The sequence below is a fragment of the Mytilus trossulus genome, chromosome 5 (genome assembly GCF_036588685.1).
Source record: "Mytilus trossulus isolate FHL-02 chromosome 5, PNRI_Mtr1.1.1.hap1, whole genome shotgun sequence".
NCBI classification, from domain to species: domain Eukaryota; kingdom Metazoa; phylum Mollusca; class Bivalvia; order Mytilida; family Mytilidae; genus Mytilus; species Mytilus trossulus.
This window is the reverse complement of record NC_086377.1, coordinates 83212825-83228390: the sequence shown is the minus strand read 5'-3', so window position 1 is coordinate 83228390 and position 15566 is coordinate 83212825. Positions and strand designations below refer to the sequence as shown.

The following is a 15566-nucleotide window of genomic DNA, read 5'->3' as shown; positions in this document are numbered from 1 at the left end:
TACCAGCTTTGTAGCAAAACGACATGTGTCATATATGAACCAGGATCTACTTACCCTTCCGGAGCACATGAGATTTTTTGGTGCGGTTTGTGTTACTCAGGTTTAGTTTTCTATGTTGTGTTTTGTATACGTTTTTTTTTTGGATATTTTTGTCAATTTTGCCATGGCTTTGTCAGTTTAATTTTGACCTATGAATTTAAAATTTCCCTTTTGTATCTTTCGCCTCTCTTTTTTTACTCAAAATTATAAATGTTTCAAATTCGATATGTTGTTTAAAAGTTTCAAAATTATTCCAAAAATAAAGAAGTTAAGGTGGTACCCAACACATTCACTGAAATACATTTGGCTCGTTTAAGGTGGTACCTAACACTACAGGCAGATAACTCTGTAAAATCAGCTGAACGTTTTAATGACTATGTGTTCATAAGTAAATATAAAGCTTCTCAATGATCAAAATTAGTGTTTGTCAAACTGCTTTATAACCAGTGTAATTTTTCTGATAAAACGGTTGGTTAAAATAAAGGGTCAAAGTAAATACTTTGTCAAAATTTTAAGAAAACTAAACGAGCAAATTTTTCATAAAAATTTTGACAAATGATTAACTTTCACCCTGTGACAAAAATATAAAAATTTCCAAAAATTTGAACCAACCATTTTGTCAGAAAAATTACACTGGTTATATAGCACTTTGACAAACACTAATTTTGATCATTGAGAAGCTTAATATTCCTTTTACAACACAAGGTAATGAAAACGTCTAGCTGATTTTATAGAGTTTTCTCCCTGTAGTGTTAGGTACCGCCTTAAATTTGTTTTTATATTGTAGGTTTACGTTGCTACAACTGTAAGAATTTGAACAGTGTTTCTAAATGTTACTTCAGAACAAGCTGTGGTCAAGACGAGGTATGGACGTTACAGTAAACAAACATTAAATATCAAAAACACTATCTGGTCAAGATAACAAGGACAGATCAAAAACAATGTTTTCAAAATTTCAATAATTTCAAACAAACAAAGAAAACAACAGCCAGTGATCTTCTGGTTTTAGTTCTTGACATGCGCAATGCATATGGCAAACGCACCGAAAGATTTTTTATCTGGAATTCTTATTGCTATTGAATTGTTTCTGATCTAAGCAAGGCAAACATACGGTAAATGATATTTTTTAAGGTATTCAAACTTTTTTCACTGCTGTGGTGTTTTAGTGTTTTGTGCTTCTCGTTTCTTATAGTAATATTCAAATTAACAGTGAAAAACAAGTCATTTTGATAGTCTGATACTGTTGCTTGAAAAAAAAATACGTCTGAATGTGTCGTTGACAGGACAGGCAAAATGTGAGTTTTATTCTGTTACCTACTTATATATAAAAAAGAAGATGTGGTATGATTGCCAATGAGACAACTATCCACAAAAGACCAAAATGACACAAACATTAACAATTATAGGTCACCGTACGGCCTTCAACAATGAGCAAAGCCCATACCGCATATAGTCAGCTATAAAAGGCCCCGATAAGACAATGTAAAACAATTCAAGCGAGAAAACTAACGGCCTTATTTATGTAAAAAATGAACGAAAAACAAATATGTAACACATAAACAAACGACAACCACTGAATTACAGGCTCCTGACTTGGGACAGACACATACATAAATAATGTGGCGGGGTTAAACATGTTAGCGGGACCCCAACCCTCCCCCTAACATGGGACAGTGGTATAACAGTACAACATAAGAACGAACTATAAAAATCAGTTGAAAAAGGCTTAACTCATCAGATATACAAAACTTAAAAGTGGACGTGGCCGGGTACTTATACATCCCGACACAAAAAGACACAATGAACAGATCTGAGAGTACTCGCAGTTATCTGACAGCTAGTTCAAAGCCATTAACAACTAATAAAAAAATCATGCCTCTTAGACTAAGCAGTCAATCCGTACACATCCAACATACAATGGATTTAGTGTAAAGACGTCATAAACAGCCAGAGAAAAACATGACCTTGTGCAATGCCAAGTTACAGGTATCGACAGATTGTAGATACATGAAAATGTATATGAATATAACATACTAGTAATATTTAGTTAGCTTTTAATCTACTGATAAAAAGTTATGGACTGAATAAGTTTCGAATGGGGTTCTTTATTTGTGTATCCTTAAATAAATTTAATTTTTGATGTAACGCGTCTTCTGACGTTATTTTGTTATCAGCCCATATACATAATTTAGTCATGTGACCGTGACGTTATCAACGTTTTTTCATGGTTTTCTACGGTTAAAATGGAATTTAGAATTAAATTATAAGAAATGACTGTTATATTTTTCCGTCTAATCGAAATAACATAAAAAATGTGGTGCACACTAAAATAACCCGCTACGTACGTTATTCAGTGTGCACTATTTTTTTTTATGTTATTTCTTCATAGACAGAAAAAACATTACAGTCATTCCTTAAATATTTTTCTCCGCTTCTCTCTATTCTTTTATGTACTTTTAACTCTCTATTCTTTATATTTCGGTACTTCATTACTAGTATTCTCTATTCATTATTTTTTTTTTTTTTTGGGGGGGGGGTCCATCTTTCTCTGTTTTTTTATATTTTCTCCATTATTCTCTATGCTGTAAACTTCCCTTCATACCCTCACTTAATAGTATTATCTATAATGTTAATGTTCCCGTACATTTTATAGTCATGTTCACTGTCAAGATATCCTGACGAGTATGGTGTAGATATTTACAGTCTTGGTTGCTTGTCAAAAAGTGTAAGTAGTATAATATGAAAAACACAGGATACACATATATCCAACACACAAAAAAAACCTTCAACACGGAGAAAAAAACTCTTATCTCACTGCAAGTTTAAGACGGTCCTAGCACAAGCTTGAGTCGAATCAACTTTACATTTATATTTATAATAGAAAAACAATTTTATTGAGTGCATGATATTAAGACCTTGTAACCGAACCTTCGGCATTCTGGACTTTTATCGCTCAAAAGAAACTGCAGCCAATTCCCTGAAAAAAAGTGATTTATATGTATTGAATTGTTTAAAGTAAAACAAAATACACAATACAACAAAGTGTATACTAATATTAGAATACATGCTTTTGATAGTAATAAGTACACTTATGTACAACATCAACAAACCTAAATTACTGAATATCGTATTTCTGTATATATTTAAAGAATGCAAGTTTCTCGTTTTTCTTGTTTCTCGTTTTTATATAGATTAGACTTTTGTTTTTTCCCGGTTGAATGGTTTTACACTAGTAATTTTTGGGGCCCTTTATAGCTTGCTGTTCGGTGGGAGCCAAGGATCCATGTCGAAGGCCGTAAATTAACCTTTAATGTTTTACTTTTATAAATTGTAAGTTGGATTGAGAGTTGTCTCTATGTAAAAATCGTCTTTTACTTTATAGGTTTGTGAAATGATAGAAGGTATAAACAAAGCAATTTATGGACGGAGGACAGTGACATCTTTAACACATTGCTGTAATACGGATAACTGCAATAGTATGTGTTTAATTGATATTTAATTATCGTATATGGGTATCTTTTAAAACGATTCTATTCAGGGTAGGTCCCAGTCATTGATTAGGATTCCAACCATATGTACCCATTCATAACCATTGTTCGTCAAAAAAGGGAAATTCCAACTCCCGGAATCCCCCTTATTTTCTTTTATCCGCTACTGCATGCCCTTATTTGTCCTATTTTCTTCGCATCACGATGCTGAGCTATTACTGCTTCGCATCACGATGCTTAGCTATTACTGCTTCGCATCACGGTGCTGGGCTATTATTGCTTCGCATCACGGTGCGGAGCTATGAGTTTCGGTAGACATACACGCCATCTTGAAATAATTACTGATTGGTTACTTTATGATGCGGCTGAGAATTAGCAACAGTTATTGGTTGAAATGAGATAAAGAATTTCAGACTTTTCATTAAAAGCCGGGAAATTAACTATATATATATATCAGTTCCGATCAACTATCATTAATTCATGTTCGTTTTTTATGCATATACTGCACACTGAAATTCATTATTGAAATATCAATTACCAATACACATTTATTTGCTTTGTTAATCTGCAATATCCACGATTTGTTTTGCTAAACAATGTAGTAACGAATAGGGAATAGGGAATAAGTAACGAATAGGTAATAGGGAATAAGTAACGAATAGGTAACGAATATGTAATAGGGAATAAGTAACGAATAGGTAACGATTATGTAATAGGGAATAAGTAACGAATGTGTAACGCATAGGGAATAGGGAATAAGTAACGAATAGGGAATAGGGAATAAGTAACGAATTGGTAACGAATAGGTAAAAGTGAATAAGTAACGAATAGGTAACGAATAGGGAATAGGGAATAAGTAACGAATAGGTAACGAATAGGGAATAAGTAACGAATTGGTAACGAATAGGTAGTAGGGAATAAGTCAGGAATATGTAACGAATATGGAATAGGGAATAAGAAACCAATAGGTAACGAATAGGGAATAGGGAATAAGTAACGAATAGGTAACGAATAGGGAACACCCAAAATGAAAACACAGAGAACATCCAGACTGATAACACAGAGAACATACAAATAGAAAATACAGAGAACATCCAGACTGATAACACAGAGAACATCCAGACTGATAACACAGATAACATCCAGACTGATAACACAGAGAACATCCAGACTGATAACACAGAGAATATCGAGACTGATAACACAGAGAACATACAGACTGATAACACAGAGAACATCCAGACTGATAACACAGATAACATCCAGACTGAAAACACAGAGAACATCCAGAATGATAACACAGAGAACATACAGACTGATAACACAGAGAACAATCCAGACTGATAACACAGAGAACATCCAGACTGATAACACAGAGAACATCCAGACTGATAACACAGAGAACAATCCAGACTGATAACACAGAGAACATCCAGACTGATAACACAGAGAACATCCAGAATGATAACACAGAGAACATACAGACTGATAACACAGAGAACATCCAGACTGATAACACAGAGAACATCCAGACTGATAACACAGAGAACATCCAGACTGATAACACAGAGAACATCCAGACTGATAACACAGAGAACATCCAGACTGATAACACAGAGAACATACAGACTGATAACACAGAGAACATCCAGACTGATAACAGAGAGAACATCCAGACTGATAACAGAGAGAACATCCAGACTGATAACACAGAGAACATCCAGACTGATAACACAGAGAACATCCAGACTGATAACACAGAGAACATCCAGACTGATAACACAGAGAACATCCAGACTGATAACACAGAGAACATCCAGACTGATAACACAGAGATCATCCAGACTGATAACATAGAGAACATCCAGACTGATAACACAGAGAACATCCAGACTGATAACACAGAGAACATCCAGACTGATAACACAGAGAACATCCAGACTGATAATACAGAGAACATACATCTGATAACACAGAGAACATCCAGACTGATAACACAGAGAACATCCAGACTGATAACACAGAGAACATCCAGACTGATAATACAGAGAACATACATCTGATAACACAGAGAACATCCAGACTGATAACACAGAGAACATCCAGACTGATAACACAGAGAACATCCAGACTGATAACACAGAGAACATCCAGACTGATAACACAGAGAACATCCAGACTGATAACACAGAGAACATCCAGACTGATAACACAGAGAACAATCCAGACTGATAACAAAGAACATCCAGACTGATAACACAGAGAACATCCAGACTGATAACACAGAGAACATCCAGACTGATAACACAGAGAACATCCAGACTGATAACACAGAGAACATCCAGACTGATAACACAGAGAACATCCAGACTGATAACACAGAGAACATCCAGACTGATAACACAGAGAACATCCAGACTGATAACAAAGAGAACATACAGACTGATAACACAGAGAACATCCAGACTGATAACACAGAGAACATCCAGACTGATAACACAGAGAACATCCAGACTGATAACACAGAGAACATCCAGACTGATAACACAGAGAACATCCAGACTGATAACACAGAGAACATCCAGACTGATAACACAGAGAACATCCAGACTGATAACACAGAGAACATACAGACTGATAACACAGAGAACATACAGACTGATAATACAGAGAACATCCAGACTGATAACACAGAGAACATCCAGACTGATAACACAGAGAACATCCAGACTGATAACGCAGAGAACATCCAGACTGATAACACAGAGAACATCCAGACTCATTACACAGAGAACATCCAGACTGATAACACAGAGAACATCCAGACTGATAACACAGAGAACATACAGACTGATAATACAGAGAACATCCAGACTGATAACACAGAGAACATCCAGACTGATAACACAGAGAACATCCAGACTGATAACACAGAGAACATCCAGACTGATAACACAGAGAACATACAGACTGATAACACAGAGAACATCCAGACTGATAACACAGAGAATATCCAGACTGATAACACAGAGAACATACAGACTGATAACACAGAGAACATCCAGACTGATAACACAGAGAACATCCAGACTGATAACACAGAGAACATCCAGACTGATAACACAGAGAATATCCAGACTGATAACACAGAGAACATCCAGACTGATAACACAGAGAACATCCAGACTGATAACACAGAGAACATCCAGACTGATAACACAGAGAACATCCAGACTGATAACACAGAGAACATACAGACTGATAACACAGAGATCGATAACACAGAGAACATCCAGACTGATTACACAGAGAACATCCAGACTGATAACACAGAGAACAACACAGAGAACATCCAGACTGATAACACAGAGAACATACAAATAGAAAATACAGAGAACATACATAAAGAAAACTCAGAGAACATCCAAAAAGAACACTTGGAAAACATCCAAAAAGAACACTTGGAAAACATCCAAAAAGAACACACACAGAACACACAGAAAGAGAAAAAAATAACTTGGAGAACATGGAGAAAGAGCCAACTTAGAATTATACTAAAAGAACAAATAAGAGAGAAAAATCTAAAGAAATATGGAATGAAGAGAAAAATGTCAGATGACATGATTTTAGAAGAAATGGACAGAGACATTTGTTTGGTGCAGACTGTGTCAGGATGGGACTTTTTTTTCAAGAATAGGCATATGTTTTATTGTCATATGGATTCGATACACAAGGAGAATTTTGAATGTCTTATTAAATGTTGTGTATATAATTAATGATCTTTAAATAGAATAACATGAGTTAGTTGACTTCAATGAGTCCAACTGGCCAGTATTCTAAAATTGACATGCCCTTTAAATAGTTTATATAATACAAGAGGTAAGTTGAATTTGGGTAAAGCCTGTCCTCTATCAAAATAAATTGTGTGTCTGTAAGATACCTTTAACATGTTTAATGTCAGAATTACCTGTTTTTGTTGTTCAATTTGTGTTCATTTGTTTATGTCATTTGCATGTAAATTCTTTTATAAAATACAAGAAAATAACAAAAAACAAAGGTATTAGTCAAAGTCAAATTTTGTAAAATTATGGTTAGAAAGTTCATTTATTAAGTCAATTTGACATATCTTATCCGTAAAAACGTTGGAATGCAGAATGATTGTAAGGTGTATATTGTTATGATATTGTAATTATTATGTTTATTTATGTTGGCCTAATTTGTGTTGTATGGCCTGATAGTTGTTTACCAAATAATCTTATAACTGTGCAGTTTAGAAATCACTGGAACAATCACAGATACTTATGGAATGATTGGAACTTTCTATTTGACGATTCTAGAATGATCCTTATAAAAGATGCGTAATTTAAACTTCTACGTTATTCCAGAAACTTCCGTTGTAACTTTCCAGGATTTTCCACAATGTTCCGTTCTAGCGTGTTCTAGAATAATCCGTCACAACTATATATATACAGACACTAAAGTTAAACTCTCATAATTAAACTTGGACATAGACATTGATAGACATTAGTATTCACAGCATTTGGATTGACACTTTTATTCTACAAACAACATCATACTGGATTGTGACATTAGTAGTGAACGTAATATTCAAATTGGATTCCGAAAGATTTCCGGATACAGATAAAGATAACAGATTGGACTCATATTTTGACAGTTAAGTTAACAGTAATATTTGTGTAATACCTTTTGTAAACTTTTGTATATTAAATATTGTTAAATTTTACTATTGATTTGTGTCTTTTGTTGGCTACAATTTAAAGGCGATTTCTGGCCGTAACAGAATTTGGGGGCTCGTCCGGGATACTGAACATATTTTATTCAAAATTTGTTTAATATTTTTATTATAACTAGCCAACAAAATTCTACAAAATGGCATTTGATGCTGGTAAATTTTTGAAAACGCCAGACCTGGAGAGTTTTGATAATTTAAAGAAAGAGGAATTAGTGTTGCTTGCTAAACAACTGAAATTAGCTTTTAAAGTATCTATGAGAAAACAAATTATAAAAAATTTGGTTATAGACAAACTAGTTGACGCAGAAATTTTAGGTGAAGAGGCTCTTGAACTTAAGGTCGAAAATGTTGACGCCTTTAAATTAAAACAGCTTGAATTAGAACATGAACTTAGATTAAAAGAACTGGAAATGAAGGAAAGATTGGAAATGGATAAACAAGAAAAAGAAGATGAATTCAAATTAAAACAAGATGAAATTAAATTAAAACAGGCAGAACTTGAAATGAGGGAAAGGCTAGAGATGGAAAAACTGAAAATTGAAATGGTCAAAGAAGAAAGCAACACTAAAGTCCAGCCAAAATCAGATTATTTTGATGCAGCAAAAAATATACGTTTGGTACCAAAATTTTGTGAAAAAACAGTCGACAAATATTTTCCACAGTTTGAGAAAATTGCTAATAATTTGAAATGGCCAATGCCGTATTGGACTACGATGCTGCAAAGTGTTTTTGAGGGTAAGGCAGCTGAAATATACTCCGCACTTCCATCAGAAAAAAGTTCTGATTATGACACTGTGAAACAGGAAGTTTTGAAAGCCTATGAGCTAGTACCAGAAGCATATAGACAGAAATTTAGATCTTATAAAAAGTTTGATTCGCAAACCTATGTGGAATTTGCTCGGGAAAAAGAAGATCTATTTGATAAATGGCTTACTTCAAAGAAAACAAATAACAATTTTGATCACCTAAGACAATTGATGTTATTAGAAGAGTTCAAACAATGTGTTCATTCAGAATTAAAAACACATTTAGACGACAAAACTGTTGAGTCAATACATGATGCAGCTGTTATATCAGATAATTATACTCTTTCACATAAAAGAAGTTTCAAGGGTCAAAATTATAATACTTCCAGTGGAAATTACAAAAATCAAAGCACTGAGCATACTGATAGTAAGCCTGTTCCACAGAATAAGAGTCAGTCCAGTTATAATATGTCTAGTTCAAAATTTGATACTTTTGAGAAGAAGTCACTGACTTGTGCTTATTGTAAGAAGATTGGTCACCTGATGGCTGATTGTTTTAGACTCCAGAAGAAGAATGAACGAGATATTAAGCCAAAGACCAGTGCTTGTACGACACCTTATATTACCAGTACATTGGAATGTCCTGCGCGTCAGGCTTTTAAGTCCAGTTTTTGTGATTACATGGAGGAATATAAACCCTTTATGTCTGATGGGTTTGTTTCTATTGTTGATGATACCACTCTTCAGCCTATTAAGATTTTACGGGACACTGGAGCTTCTCAGTCTTTATTGTTAGAAGGTGTGTTGCCTTTGTCCGAGAAGACTTCTGTTGGTGCCTCCATTTTGTTACAAGGTGTAGAGTTGGGTTGTATAGATGTTCCTCTCCATCGTATTTATCTGAAGTCAGATTTGATAACTGGACCAGTTGTTGTAGGTGTTCGTCCTAATCTCCCTGTTGAGGGTGTTACATTATTGCTAGGAAATGATCTAGCTAGGAACAAAGTGGTTGCTGAACCAATTGTTACCAGTGAACCGGTGGTGGATGTTAAATCACCTGAAGATGATGCTGAATTGTATCCAGCTTGTGTTGTTACTAGGGCGATGGCTAGAAAACAACAAAATGAGAATTTGCAAGAAGACAAATTTGATTACATGGACCTTTCTGACACTTTTATAGCTGACATTGAAGGTCCTGGTAGCTCAGAAAAGGCCCTTACAAAACCACCTAGTGTTAACAAGAATGTTATTATGCCATGGCCAGACGTTAACAGCCATTCATTAGACCGAGAAAATTTATCTGAAGAACAACATAAAGACCCTGAGGTTCTTCAGCTCAGCCAGAGAGCTCAACCACAGGAGGAAGCAGACAAAGTGGCCGAATGCTATTACCATCAGGACGGTATTTTAATGAGGAAGTGGAGGCCTCCTGATGCTACCCCAGAGGAGGAATGGAGAGTGGTGTACCAAGTGGTGGTGCCTAAAGTTTATAGGCAAGAAATTATTGGTCTTGCCCATGACACCCCCTTGGCTGGACACTTAGGTATAAGGAAGACTTGCCTAAAAATATTGCAACATTTCTACTGGCCCAGACTTAGAAACGATGTTGCAGAATACTGCAAATCATGCCATATATGCCAGGTTGTTGGTAAGCCTAACCAGAAAATACCACCAGCACCTCTTCTGCCTATTCCAGCCTTTGACGAACCTTTCAGCAGAGTTCTAATTGACTGCGTTGGACCTTTACCAAAGACCAAGACTGGAAATGCATATTTATTGACAATCATGTGTACATCTACTCGCTTTCCTGAAGCTATTCCGCTCAGAAATATCAAGACAACTACTATCGTCAAAGCTTTGATCAAATTTTTCACATTAGTAGGACTTCCTAAGTCTATACAGTCCGACCAGGGATCAAATTTCATGTCAGGTTTATTTCAGCAAGTCGTATACCAGTTAGGGATTGCTCAATACAGATCAAGTGCTTATCATCCAGAATCTCAAGGTGCCTTAGAACGTTTTCATCAAACATTGAAGAACATGATTAGAACTTTTTGTCTTCAATTTGACAGAGACTGGGATGATGGAGTTCACTTTCTACTTTTTGCAGTCCGAGAGGCTGTTCAAGAATCCCTTGGATTTAGTCCCTTTGAGTTGGTATTTGGTCATACTGTAAGGGGACCGTTAAAATTGATTAAGGAAAAGTGGCTTACTGAACATACTGACTTGAATCTTTTAGACTATGTATCTAGATTTAAAGAAAAATTGTTTACTGCTTGTCAAATTGCTCAGAAAAACTTAAAAAATGTACAGAACAAGATGAAAATATGGTATGATAAAGATGCCAGGGACAGAGTTTTTGAGCCTGGTGATAAGGTACTTGTATTTTTGCCAGTCCCTGGACATCCTTTACAGGCTAAATATTGTGGTCCTTATACAATAGAGAGTAAAATTAATGATTTGAATTATATTGTAAAAACTCCAGGTCGGCGCAAACAAAATAGAGTGTGTCATATTAATATGTTAAAACCATATTTTGAGCGTACTAATGTACTATGTGATAGTAAACCAGTTGCCACTTTAGGCATGGTTAAATTTGAGAAAAATCATGACAAACCAGATGTAATTGAACCAACTTTTAGTTGTAAAACTATGGAAGAGACAGTTAGATTGAAAAATTCAGAAATTTTGTCAAATTTAGATTCAAAACTTGCACATCTGTCTTTTGATCGTAGAGAAGAAATAAAAACTTTGGTATTTACTTTCAAAAATCTTTTTCCAGATGTGCCTAACAAAACAACTGCTGTTTGTCATGATGTTGATGTAGGAGATGCTTCTCCAATTAAGCAACATCCTTACCGGCTCAATCCACTCAAACTTGAAGTTATGAGAAAAGAAATTAAATATATGCTTGACAATGATATTATTGAGCCGAGTAACAGTGAATGGAGCTCTCCTTGTCTCCTTGTGCCAAAACCAGATAAAACCTTTCGTTTCGTGACTGATTTCAGAAAAGTAAATTCAGTCTCAAAATTTGATTCCTATCCGATTCCAAGGATAGACGATTGTATTGACAATATTGGTCAAGCAAAATTTGTGAGCAAATTTGATTTATTGAAAGGTTATTGGCAAGTTCCATTGACACAGAGAGCTCGTGAAATATCAGCTTTTGTTACACCAGATGGCTTATTTCAATATACTGTAATGCCGTTTGGCATGAAAAGTGCTCCAGCTACATTTCAAAGAATGATCAATAATGTTATAAAAGATTTAGACTGTTGTTATGCTTATATTGATGATCTAATTGTATGTAGTGATAGCTGGGAACAGCATTTAACACATTTGTATGATACTTTTGATAGATTGTCAAAATCAAATTTGACTGTTAATCTTGGTAAAAGTGAATTTTGTCAGGCCACTGTTGATTATTTAGGGCATACAGTTGGCCAAGGTCAAGTAAAACCTATAATGGCTAAAGTGGAAGCTATTTCCAAATTTCCTCCTCCTACAAATAGAAAACAACTTATGAGATATTTAGGCATGATTGGATTTTACAGGAAATTTTGTTCAAATTTTGCTACTGTTGTTCAACCATTGACTCATCTTTTACGAAAAGACTCTAAATTTATCTGGAGTGAAAATTGTCAAAACGCTTTTGAAAATAGCAAATCACTCTTAATTAATAGTCCAGTTCTGATTACTCCAGACTTTGAAAAACAATTTAAACTTGCCGTTGATGCAAGCGATGTAGGAATAGGAGCTGTTTTATATCAAGAGACAGATGATAATGTTGAAAAACCTATATCATATTTTTCTAAGAAATTAGATAAACATCAGAAAAATTATTCAACTATTGAAAAAGAGTGTTTTGCAATGTTGTCAGCACTTCAACATTTTGATGTATATTTGAATCCAACTGTGCATCCTATTCTTGTTTATACTGATCATAATCCTCTCACCTTCATGCATAAAATGAGAAACAAGAATCAGAGGTTGACTAGGTGGAGTTTATTGTTACAAGAATATGATGTAATTGTAAAACATATTAAGGGTAAAGATAATGTAATAGCAGATGCTTTATCTAGAGCTTATTAAATCACTTTGTATATATTATGTTTTTTTTTTTTTTCATATTATTCATGATAAGTTTTTGTTACACTAAAACTTCTTTTAAGGGGGGAGGTGTTATGATATTGTAATTATTATGTTTATTTATGTTGGCCTAATTTGTGTTGTATGGCCTGATAGTTGTTTACCAAATAATCTTATAACTGTGCAGTTTAGAAATCACTGGAACAATCACAGATACTTATGGAATGATTGGAACTTTCTATTTGACGATTCTAGAATGATCCTTATAAAAGATGCGTAATTTAAACTTCTACGTTATTCCAGAAACTTCCGTTGTAACTTTCCAGGATTTTCCACAATGTTCCGTTCTAGCGTGTTCTAGAATAATCCGTCACAACTATATATATACAGACACTAAAGTTAAACTCTCATAATTAAACTTGGACATAGACATTGATAGACATTAGTATTCACAGCATTTGGATTGACACTTTTATTCTACAAACAACATCATACTGGATTGTGACATTAGTAGTGAACGTAATATTCAAATTGGATTCCGAAAGATTTCCGGATACAGATAAAGATAACAGATTGGACTCATATTTTGACAGTTAAGTTAACAGTAATATTTGTGTAATACCTTTTGTAAACTTTTGTATATTAAATATTGTTAAATTTTACTATTGATTTGTGTCTTTTGTTGGCTACAATTTAAAGGCGATTTCTGGCCGTAACAATATGTTCCAGACCGTATAAGTATTTGGACCATATGCGTACTTTTTCAAAATACTCATACGGTCGGACCGTACGCGTACGGTCTGACTTATATTAAGGAGTTGGTCAAGTTTATAAGATACAAATGCATATAACAGATCAACGTAACTTAACTCTCAAATTAATATAAAATAGTTCAATTTTAATTGTAATAAAAACTTTATATTTTAACTTTTTTTTTAAATCACGCTAATTGTAATTTGAAATCAGTTAATCTCTACTTGTATCTATTAGCAAGTAGATCTGTAATACATTAATTGAATTTTGATCACTAAAATTTAAGATATAAAAGTAAACATAATGTGGGAGGACAATTGTTTTAGAATATTAAGCAACTTTACAAAAAAAAAAAAAAAAATGCAAATGCAAAGGAACATGCATGAACTGCAACATGATAATGTAAACAATATTACGTAACGTGCCTCACCTTGGGCGAGAGTACCAAAATAGGATTCAGTTATACAATTAAACAAATATTTAATTTCAAATGTTCGTTTGTTCATTTTATCCATCTAATTATGATAATAACAATTTATAAAACTTAAAATAAAGATTGTGATAAATGTTTGTTTAAATTTAACCCATATGATCCAATAATATGTATTATCAGCTCGTACTGGACCATACGCGTAAACTCATGGTCCGACCGTACGCGTATGGTCGGACCATACAAGTATACGTATACGGTCCAAATACTCATATGGTCTGGAACATATACATGTAAGCCTTGGAATTTTCATTTGACCTTGACCTCATTTTCATGTTGCATTGGTGAGGGATCTACCATTTAATTTTTATTGGGTAGGGTGATTATGTCTAATGATGAAAAAGTGTGTCCTGCATTTATTTTCTAGTTGTAATCTCTGTTCTGCCATTTTAATTTTCACTCTTTTTGGTCCTGCCTTTTTTTATATGACCACACAATTTTTAATCACATGGTTGTCCTTAGACAGTGGGTTTCCGGACAATAACTTTAGTTTAATTTTAAAATAGAAATCCACGAAATTTAAACACAAGGTTTATAATTACAATAGAAAGGTTGAGATCGATTTATGGGGTTATGGTCGTAACAGTTTAGGAATTAGGGCCCAACTAACCATTTTTGTTTCCAGACAATAACTTGTGTTTAAGTGTATGGCTCTCTGAAATTGTACCACAATGTTCCATACCACTAAGGGAATGATAAGATTTACTGGGGAAGGGGGGGGGGGGGGGTATGGCTCAAACCATTAAGGAATAGGGGCAAAAAGGGTGAAAAACAAGGGTTTCCTTGTAAAAAAAATGTAATTGACAATTAAGACTATTTCAAAGCAGTGTAAGGGAAGTAATCCAAACTTATTTAAAGTACAATGTTGTGTATTTTTGGATTACCTTCCTTACACTGCTTGTAATTTATGTATAAAGAAATTTTATAAGTGATTAGCTATCATTTATTTTTAAAAGTTAATTTTAATCAATCATGTCAATATTAAATTTAGCCTTGAATATGTATGTCATGTTCTATTTGAAGACTTTTATGGTGTATTTAAATTTGTAATTATGGTTGCAAACCCTGTTAGAAATTTGAATTGAGATCTGTATTTATCAGATTGATAATTTAATTGAATGTTAATCGATTTATTTGTCAACTATATAAAAATTGTTCTCAGTTAATCAATGCAAATTTTAATAGGGACTTTTTTGCAGGTTATTTTC

The 15566-nt window shown here is 34.0% G+C and overlaps 1 long non-coding RNA gene across 1 annotated transcript; it reads left to right on the top strand.

Moving 5' to 3' along the window:
- The first annotated feature begins 861 nt into the window (after positions 1–861).
- LOC134718425 (uncharacterized) lies at positions 862–3488 on the top strand. Its single transcript, XR_010107379.1, has 3 exons — positions 862–903; positions 2693–2764; positions 3422–3488. It is a non-coding gene; the product is annotated as an uncharacterized LOC134718425 (long non-coding RNA).
- Positions 3489–15566: the final 12078 nt, after the last annotated feature.